Source organism: Rhinatrema bivittatum, chromosome 13 (assembly GCF_901001135.1).
Source record: "Rhinatrema bivittatum chromosome 13, aRhiBiv1.1, whole genome shotgun sequence".
Classification (NCBI taxonomy): Eukaryota; Metazoa; Chordata; class Amphibia; order Gymnophiona; family Rhinatrematidae; genus Rhinatrema; species Rhinatrema bivittatum.
Genome location: NC_042627.1, coordinates 53,476,982 through 53,487,208, shown reverse-complemented (window position 1 = coordinate 53,487,208; position 10,227 = coordinate 53,476,982).

The following is a 10,227-nucleotide window of genomic DNA, read 5'->3' as shown; positions in this document are numbered from 1 at the left end:
GCCCCCTTGGCGATGACGTGGCCGTCGGTCCCGCCCCCACCCCAGGCAACAACTACTAGTCCAATAAAAGAGAATCTAAGGCTTTGTTTGGAATGTTTGTTTGTCCTTTTTTTCCCTGCATTCGGATTAAGGACATTTTATTGCTCAAACAGTTTGAACATATTGGTGCCAAAGCAATACCAAAAGAGGTTCGTTTAAGTTTAGCAGCAGAGAGTCTACTTCACTTTTGACAAGTAGTTTATTATTTTAATCTGGTATTTTCCAATCTTTTTAATGTTTTATTTTTTAGGGGAATTGATTTTATCAGGTTGTTTATATGAGCTAGTGAGGCTTTTAGGATGATATTTTAATCGAATATCAGATTGCAGATTTTAGCTGTTTTTTTAATTTCTATTATTTTATATTGTACTATTGATTTGAATTTTTATGTTTTATGTGATTTTATTTGTATTTATACTGTGAACCTTTATGATTGTTATCAGAATATCGGCATACAAAATAATATGAATAAATAAATATATTTTATTTTAATTATCCATTCTAGTTATTTGTTATCTTTGTGACAATGTTGTTTTCTAGTTTTGTTGGCAGTTGGCAACCCTGCTTCTAGCTGGGCTCTGGGAATGTTCAATATTATCTCTGGTCATTTTACATTTCTGGCCTGCTGACAGGGTGTGCAACATATTTTGCTGCTATAGCTGCTGTTTCCTCTACGATAATACAGATTTTCTGCTTATTTTCTTCTGGGACAGGACATCTTTTATTTTCTTTGGCAGCTGTGGGAAATGTGTATCTCTTATATCTTTCTATTTTACACACTATAGAAAGAAACGCAGTTCTCTTTCTCCAGTGATGCACTGTATGTAGAGTCTGGCTTCTTGGGGAGTTTATTTCACTGTTTGTCCATTCCTATTTCTAATTTGTGGTTCACTTATTCTTTGCTTGATGAGTGTCTCTCTGTGTTCTGCACATGAACACCCCATAGTTTCCAAGTGCTCCCATCTCAACAAAAATAAGGCAGAACCAGAAAAGAGCAACAAAACTAATAATAGATGGGTGTGGGGGATGTTTCTTGTTTATTTTTCTATTTCTGTTGTCAGTTTGCTTTCCATTTATTTTTGTTTCTGTCTTTTCATTTCTATCAAACAGGCCGATACAGTAAATTCAGTGGGAGAGCCGGCACAGGCCGATTTTTAATTTATTTTTTTTAAATTTATTTTAAATTTTGGAGCCTCCGACTTAATATCGCTATGATATTAAGTCAGAAGGTGTACAGAAAAGCATTTTTTTCTGCTTTTCTGTACACTTCCCCGGCACAGGCAGGCGTTAATTTTTGAAAGTAAAATGTGCGGCTTCACTTCACATTTTGCTTTCTGGATCACGTGGGAATAACTAATAGGGCCATCAACATGCATTTGCATGTTGCGGCCGCATGTTTGACGCACTATTACCCCTTACTGTAAGGGGTAAAGCTAGCTAGTAGGAGTAATGGACGGCTGGTGCCATCTTTAAAAATGGCGCAAGCCATCCAGTGCTCCTACCATGTGACAGGGGCCTGTCAATGGCACGGATACCCTGTCACATGGTAAGGGCAAAGGGCCATCGGCGCCATGTTTATTAGTGGCAGCCGACGGCCCGAGAGCGGGAGATCGCTCCCGGGACCCCCACTGGATCACCAGGTAATTTAAAAAAGTTTTGGGGGGGTCAGGAGGGTGGGGGAAGCTTTTCCTGGGTTCCTCCTACCTCGGATCATCGTGATAGAAGTAGAAGGAAGCACAGAAAGCAGCATCCTGGAAAAAAAAAGGGGGGAAAAAATGTTCTGGGCGCACAATACACATACATACTCCAGGCCGTGTATATTGTGTGTGTGTATATATTGTGCTGGTAAATTCACTGCTGCGGGATAAAAGTGATGCTCATAAATTGAGTGTCTGTTTTGGTAACACACACACAGCCATGTCTCCTGGGCACTCAATGCCAAGGACACATAAGGGACGCGCTAGGGACACACAATTTATTCCAAGTTTGTCCATTTTAGCGCAGGAGAGAGGGATGCGCACGTGCTAAAAAACGGGCGCCCGGTTTGGATGCCTGTTTTTTTACGTGCACTTTATTGCATCGGCCCGCAAATGCTTTGGGGTGAGTCTGCCTTCAACCTCTCCCCCACCCCAGCACCCCGTTCTCCAGCATCCATTCCCCTCCCTTCCCCCACATCATGCGGCAGTTCTGGGCCCCATGGACTCTTATCAGTAGCCCTGCTTATCTTCCCCTCTTCAGCGGCTGATCAACCACCCTGTGCTGGCACTGCAAGTCCGTAGTTTTCAGTTTTTATTTTTATTTACAGTTGCTCACTAAAAAAAACAAAAAAATCCTGCTTTCTGTGGTTCCTCCTACTTTAAGTATTGTTGCGATACTAGGAGAAACCACAGAAAGCAGCAACATGAAAAAAAAAAAGTATTGACAGCTGTCAGCTTAGGAAAATGGACGCTCAGTTTACCAGCATCCATTTTCCCAACCCCTGACTGTGCGCACAAACCACATCTCCTGGCTAGGGACGCACAATTGATCCCTAGCACATCCATTTTAGCATGGCACCTCATTACCTTCCTGCATCAGGCGCCAACAGACATCCAGTTTTTGGGCGTGGCTTATTGGCAAAACTCCTTGCTCCAGCGGGAGTACAGTTTGGGCACAAAAGTGTGCACGCACAACGGTAGTTCAAACCGTGCACTCTTCCGAATGTACCTTATTTCATCGGGCCCAGAATTATTCAGTTTTAATTCTGAGACTGAGGATCTCTCTAGGCAGGGGAGATCACTGATGTAGATGTCACAGAGGGTAGGACTGAGACTACACTTGTGTTACTCCTCGCTCCTGCATGAAGCTGTCACCATGTTGTTTATATTTACCCTACAGTTGTTGGATGAATACACAAATTTACTTATATCAGACGTTTGTCCCCTGATTCCAGTTTGCCATAGTAGTGGAGCACTGCAAGTTCCAGCCTCCCCCGCACCTGGGAATCTATAATCACATCTCCACCTTCCTTCCAAGAAAACATTCTCCACCAGTAGGGAGGGCAGCAGTGGGATCCCTGAGGCTGCAGCACCCTCAACTTGGTGCTTGTTAAAAGGCAAGAGCGAATGGAGGTGGACGTGAACAGAATCGAAGCGATGGTCTTACCTGCATCCCATGACAGCAGTAGCACCAGAGAAAACATTTTCCATTCATATGTATATTTCATCTCTGTGAAAATATTAGTGCTTAACGCTTTAGAAAGCTCCTGCTCTTTTGTACCATATGATAGTCCCCGAGTAAAGGCCCAGTGGTATTGAGCCTTAGGAGGGGACACCATGAGACATATAAAGTATGAATACCATATGACCCAAAGAATGGATGAAGGCAAAGATAGTGTTGCAAAGGGGATGTAGCTTTCATAAATGGCATTTGCCTATTTTCCAAACAGTGTAAAAAACATAAGAAATAAAATCTTTTTTTGCTATATAATTTGCTATGGGTCCAAGTTGGTTCCTGGATGTGGGATAAAGCATATTTGTCATGAGTGTCTTGGGTCAGGTGGTGATGTTTTGTTTCACCGGCTTTCCTTCTGCTATCCCACAGAAACCTGTGGCTTGGGAAGACCGACATTGGTTTCATTCAATTTTCACATTTTATGCATTCTCCTAGAGGGCCTGCAGCCGTGAACGCACATAACCCGCAGACTGTGAGCCACACTTTGGCTGCTCTGCAAGTAAAAATACATGGCCTGTTTCTAATGGGAACAGTGTGGAAGCCCTCACACTATGTACAGGAGCGTGGAGTCCTTTGGCGGCAGTGTGAGGCTACTTGTGGATATGCTTATTCACCCTGCTATTTTTGATGGATCTTTGCAGACGTTTTAGTATAGAAAAACCAAGGCTAGAGTCCCCCAAGAGGAAGCAACGGTGCCAAGAAACACAGAACAGGCTGTAAAGCTACAGTACTAGCTAGATTCCATGAAGTATCAATTTTCTTTTCACTGGCCTTTGTCTTCCTTTATAGCTCTTAGTCCTATGTTTCCTTTCTCCCCCCCCCCCCCCCCCCCCCAACAATTTTAGTTCCATAAAAGTATAAATATAAAGGTATGTCTCTTTTATTGTGGTCACTCTGTCGTTGCTGTGTGATGTCAACAGCTGCTTTCATTAATTTATTTAAAACAAAGTTAGATCCTGCCTATCTACAAATCTAGGCCGCTAACAAGTTCCATACATGATAAAACATGACATACAGTTGTCTATCTGCCAGGGAATATTGACCAGAGGTATAAAGGCAAAGATTCATAAAACAGACACATTCACCAAACCATAAGGAAATAAGCCTTTAATAAGATATACTACCATAGTATAAAACTAATTACCGCAACACAACATGCGGACATGCACGCCAGAGCAGCCCGCCTGCTAGTGAACATCCTATCCTTGGTCTCAGGTGAACAAATTATCACGACAGGTGCTATCTCAAGGTGGTTCTGACCAGAAGACCTTAGTGTTTGAGAGGGTCTCTAAAGTATTACTACTGCGTCCAAGGACATGGGCACCTCCCCCTAGAACACCTTATGGACAAGAGAGACAATCTTAAATTTAACTCTCCATTGAGCTGCAAGCCATGTAGGGCATACAGCATTGGCGTGATATGAGGCATGCATCAGTCACAAGATGAGCAGCCACGTTCTGTACAGCTTGCTTTGTCCTGCAGTTGGTTTGACGTCGGTTTCAGGTAAAACAATGGCAGCTGTTGAGACCAAAATTACCAGGCATACGGATACACACAGTTTAACTGGGGGTGGGGGGAGGAGGAGAGCCAGCATGGGTTTAGAAAAGGGATGTGATTTACTACTCTTTTAGAATGCTTGGAAGGTGTGAATAAGCACGTGGACAAAGCTAAGCTGGGCAATAGAGGGTATTTGGATATTCAGAAGACTTTGATAAAAACGCCTCAGAAAATTTAATAGTCATGAAACAGGAGGTGATTGGTAACTGGTTAAGAGATAGGAACCGAAGAGCAGGACTATGTGGTGAATTCTCCCAATGGAAAAAGGTAAAGAGTGGAGTGCTTAAGTAGCTGTACTTGGACCAGTGGTGTTTAACTTTTCATTAATGATTTGAAAAGGGAGCAAGGAGTGATCCCATTTACAGGTAACACAAAATATTCAAAGTAGTTAAAACAGAAATAGATTGTGAAGAAGTACAGAGTGACCTTGCCAAACCAGGGAACTGGGCAGGTAAATGCCAGATGGAATTTAATACAGATAAGTGCAAAGTGACGCACATTGGAAAAAACAACTTTACTATAGGTACACAATGGTGAGGTCTGTGTTAGGTGTAACCCCCCCCGGGAAAAAGATCTTGGAGTCAGCAGGCGGTAATGGTCAAAAATACAAATAGAATGTTAGGAATTATTTGGAAAGGAATGGAGGACAAAACTGAGAATTTCATAATGCCTCTGTATAGATCCATGGTGCAACTTCACTTTGAGTATCTTGTGCAGTTCAAAACAGATATAGTAGAACTAGAAAAAGATACAGAGAAGGGCCACAAAAATGATAACAGGGATGGAATGGCTCCCTTAGGAAAACGACTGAGCTGGATAGGGCTCTTCAGCTTGAAGAGACAACTGAGAGAAGATATGATTGAGGTTTATAAAATCAGGAGTGGGGTGCAACAGATAAGGGACAGCTATTTGCCATTTTAGATAGTACAAGGACTAGGGGACCACGCTAGGACACTAACTGGCAGTAGCTGCTAAACAAACTGAAGAAATTATTTTTTCACTCAGCACACAATCGAGCAGTGGCATTTGTTGCCAAAGGATGTGCTCAAGGCATCTAGCAGCGTTGAGTTTCTCAAGTTCTTGGAAGAAAGGTCCATAAACAATTATTAAGACTTGAAGAAAACCACTGCTTAGTGCTTACCCCTGGGAGTAAGCACCAGGGAATGGATCTGCCAGCTAATTCCTGGTTTTGGATTGGCTACTGCTAGAGCCAGGATGCTGGCACCATTGGCCTATCTCGTGTTCTTACACAGGGTATCTATTTGCGTTTATACTGTTTTCTGCCTGACTCTACAAACAGGCTAGCTAGCAAGTGAAGATGATGAATTTTGATGACTTTTTCTTAATAAAATTGTCTATTGCTTGGAATCCCCCACCGCTGCCCTTGTGATTGTGGGCGGGTGGGAGGGCGAAGGGACAGGAACTGCGCCGTGGCAGGGGGCTTGTTCACGAGGGAGTCCACACCTGCTGCCACTCTTGCCACTACATGAAGCAGCTGCATCCTGGAACAGGATCAAGAAAAGACCCCGCTGCCTCCTCTGCCACTCCCCCTACTCTCACTACCAATGTGCCACAACAGGGGCAAAAGCAATTGCAGCCCAGGAAAGGGCAAAAAAAAAAAAAAAATCATAGTAAAAAGATCTGCCGGTGGGGGAAGGGGGGAGTGCAGAGGGGAAGGAGGTGTGCTGGTGGGGGAAAGGGGGAGGTATCAAACTGCCAGGGCGACCTCTCCCGGCAATCTGACGCATGCTATATGGACCTCCATGCAAAAAGTCTGGGGACCCCTGCTCTAAGTAGTACAATGGGCTACATTAGCTGAACAAGATCATCAAAAAAGCAATCAATAATTCAGGAAAACCACAAACTAAACAAAATAAATAAATAAATTCACCTGTAAAATGTATTTTATGCTTCAGTCGTTCTTAGGTATCAATACAGTTAATGCACTATGCTAAAAAAAAAAAACCAAAAAAAAAAAACCAAACAAATATTCCACCACCAAATACTATCTAAACAGAACAAATGTAAAAGCATAAGCCAACTGCAGGAGAATGCAAATTACAGCATGCACTTAAAACAGGACAGCAGATTCTGCTTTGTACAATGATGAACAGCACAGCCTTGAAACTGGTAGAACAGAGTCCTCTTCTGTGAGAAGATGGTTTATAAAACTGTTACGTTAAAGTGATTTATTTGCATTGATGCTACTGGATACACCAGCCTTAGGAACAGCAAAAGGCCTAATGCAAATTCTCACATTCCCTAAAACAACAGTATTAATCTTTTTTATTGATAACCCAGTTAGTAATTAAAATACATGAAATATTTAAGTTCCCTCCTTTTCTGATCTTTTGGTAAATTTTCTTCCTCAGGAGGTACCGGTGCTTTTGAAAGTAATATTATCAAGATGGTTAGTACTGTTGATTTAAAAAATAATCTGTTTTTAAGTTTTCTGTGCATATACTACAGTTACTGGAAGTCTGAACTACAGAATTAGCTACTTAAAGCCTGGACCATTTTCAAATTTTGTGACTTGCAGCTGTCTCTTACACAGAGGGGAGATATGTGTTAGAAAAGCTTCAAATCACGTTCAGTTTGATTACTTTTTGACTTTTCAAGACATGCATCCTTTCCATTCTCCGTTGGAAATGCAAGTCAACCACAAGAGTTCAAATCAGCCTGTAATATTCTGAAGACAAAAAGGAAAATTGGTTCTTACCTGCTAATTTTCGTTCCAGTAGTACCAAGGATCAGTTCAGACCGCTGGGTTGTGTCTCCCTTCCAGCAGAGGGAGTCAGAGAAAAAAAAACAAAAAACTGAAAAGGCACCCCTCTTAACCTGGTGTGCCACCTGCAATCCCTCAGTATATACGATATCAAAGCAGAATAACCAATAAAGGAGAACAAATCCCCAAACATAACAACCAGTGGCTACAACAATACGCGCGGTAAAAGAAACAAACCGTACCGCCGCATAACATATCAATCAAGAAGATTCCTTCCCATGCTTGTAAAGAACTCTGCTGAGGTAAGAAGGAAGAAAACATACAGACAAAACGGACTCTCCAAAAAAACCCAAGGGTGGGCGTCTGGACTGATCCTTGGTACTACAGGAATGAAAATTAGCAGGTAAGAACCAATTTTTCTTTCCCTGTACGTACCAGGATCAGTCCAGACCACTGGGATGTACCAGAGCTGCCCTAATTGGGGTGGGATCTGGAGAGTCCCGCACGAAGAACACTGCTGCCAAAACAGTCTACCTCCGGATCCCGGACGTCCACATGATAATGTTTCGCAAAAGTATGCAAGGATTTCCAAGTGGCTGCTCTACAAATCTCCTGCGGCGAGACCAACTGGCTCTCCACCCAAGAGGCCGCTTGAAACCTGGTAGAGTGCACTTTCAAGCCTTCTGGTATGGCCCGCCCAGCGCAAAGATAAGTGGAGGAAAAGGCCTCCTTCAACCACCTAGCAACCGTAGCTTTGGATGCCTTGTGTCCGCATCTAGGACCAGTCAATAAGACAAACAAATGATCCGATAATCGAAAAGCATTGGTCACCTCTAGATAGTGAAGGAGAACCCGGCGCACATCCAACTTATGCAGATCCTTATCCGTCGCAGAAGTTGGATCCAAATTCAGGAAGGCCGGTAACTCTACCATCTGATTGACATGAAAAGCCGATACCACCTTGGGCAAGGAGGGAACGGTCTGCAGCGAAACTCCGGAATCCGAAATACGAAGATACAGATCCCAACACGACAAAGCTTGAAGCTCTGAAATTCGCCGTGCAGAGGTAATGGCAACCAAAAAAACAAACAGTTTTGACTGTCAAATCCTTCAATGTAGCCCGCCGGAGGGGCTCAAAAGGAAGACCACATAAGCCCTTAAGAACTAAATTCAAGCTCCAGGCAGGACAAATTTGTCGTACCGGCGGGCGCAAATGCTTGGCCCCCTTCAAAAAACGGGACACATCTGGATGAGCTGCCAGCGAAAAGCCATCAATCTTGCCCCGCAGGCAACCCAGTGCTGCGACCTGCACCCGGAGAGAACTGCAAGCTAGACCTTTCTTCAGTCCCTCCTGCAGGAAGGATAGGATGTGTGCCACCAAAGCCAGACGCGGAGGGACGTTCAAACATTGGCACCAAGAGTCGAAAACTCTCCAAACACGAATATAGGCCAACGACATGGACGATTTCCATGCTTGCAAGAGGGTAGAAATAACCGAATCCGAATATCCCCTCTTCCTCAATTGCCTCCTCTCATAAGCCAGGCCGCTAGACAAAAGCGATCCGCTCGATCTAAAAATACTGGACCTTGTCGAAGAAGATTCATAAGGTGGGTGAGACGCACCGGATCGATCGCCGAAATCAGATCCTTCGGGGCCACTCTGGGGTTACCAGAATGACAGACCCCCACGTGGTTCTCTATCCGACGCACGATCTTGCCCACTGGTGACCAAGGCGGAAACACATACAGTAGTACACTGCGAGGCCAAGGAAGAACAAGAGCATCCACTCCTTCCGACCCGTGGTCTCTCTGATGACTGAAAAACCGGGGCACCTTTGCATTTATCCGAGTTGCCATCAGGTCGAGGTGTGGAACCCCCCAATGACGAGTGATCAGCCAGAAATCTGCATCGGACAATTCCCACTCGCCGGGATCTAGATGCTGGCGGCTGAGAAAGTCTGCCTGCACATTGTCCATCCCGGCTATATGCAAGGCCACCAACCGGATTAGATGTCACTCTGCCCACATATGAGCCTTTCGGCCTCCCAGACCACCGACCGGCTCCTGGTTCCCCCTTGGCGGTTGATGTAGGCTACCGTCGTCACGTTGTCTGACAAGACTCGCACTGCACACTGGGCTACCAGAGGGAGAAAAACACATAATGCCAGGTGTACCGCCCTGGTTTCCGATCTATTGATTGACCACGTTGCCTCAAAACTTGTCCAACGACCCTGAGCGGATTGTGACTGGCAAACTGCTCCCCAACCAGTGAGGCTGGCATCCGTCATGACTATTACCCACTGCGGCTCCTCCGGGCCCATCCCCTGTAAGAAGTGGCTGGAATCAACCACCAATCGAGACTGGACCTGGCTGGTTCCATCAGTGGCAAAGGCAGGCAAAACTCCTCCGATTTCGGATCCCACCGAGAAAACAGTGCGCGTTGTAATGGTCTCATATGCATCCACGCCCAGGGAATCACCTCCAGAGTAGACGCCATGGAACCAAGTATCTGCAAATAGTCCCATACTATGGGCAGGGGTAAGGACATGAGCCGATGGATCTGCGCCACTAACTTGAGCCTCCTCTCCCGAGTGAGGAAGACCTTGCCTACCGAGGTATCGAAGCGTGCTCCCAGGAAGTTGACCAACTGGCTCTTGGCAAAGTTGACCACCCAACCAAGGGACTGGAGCTGG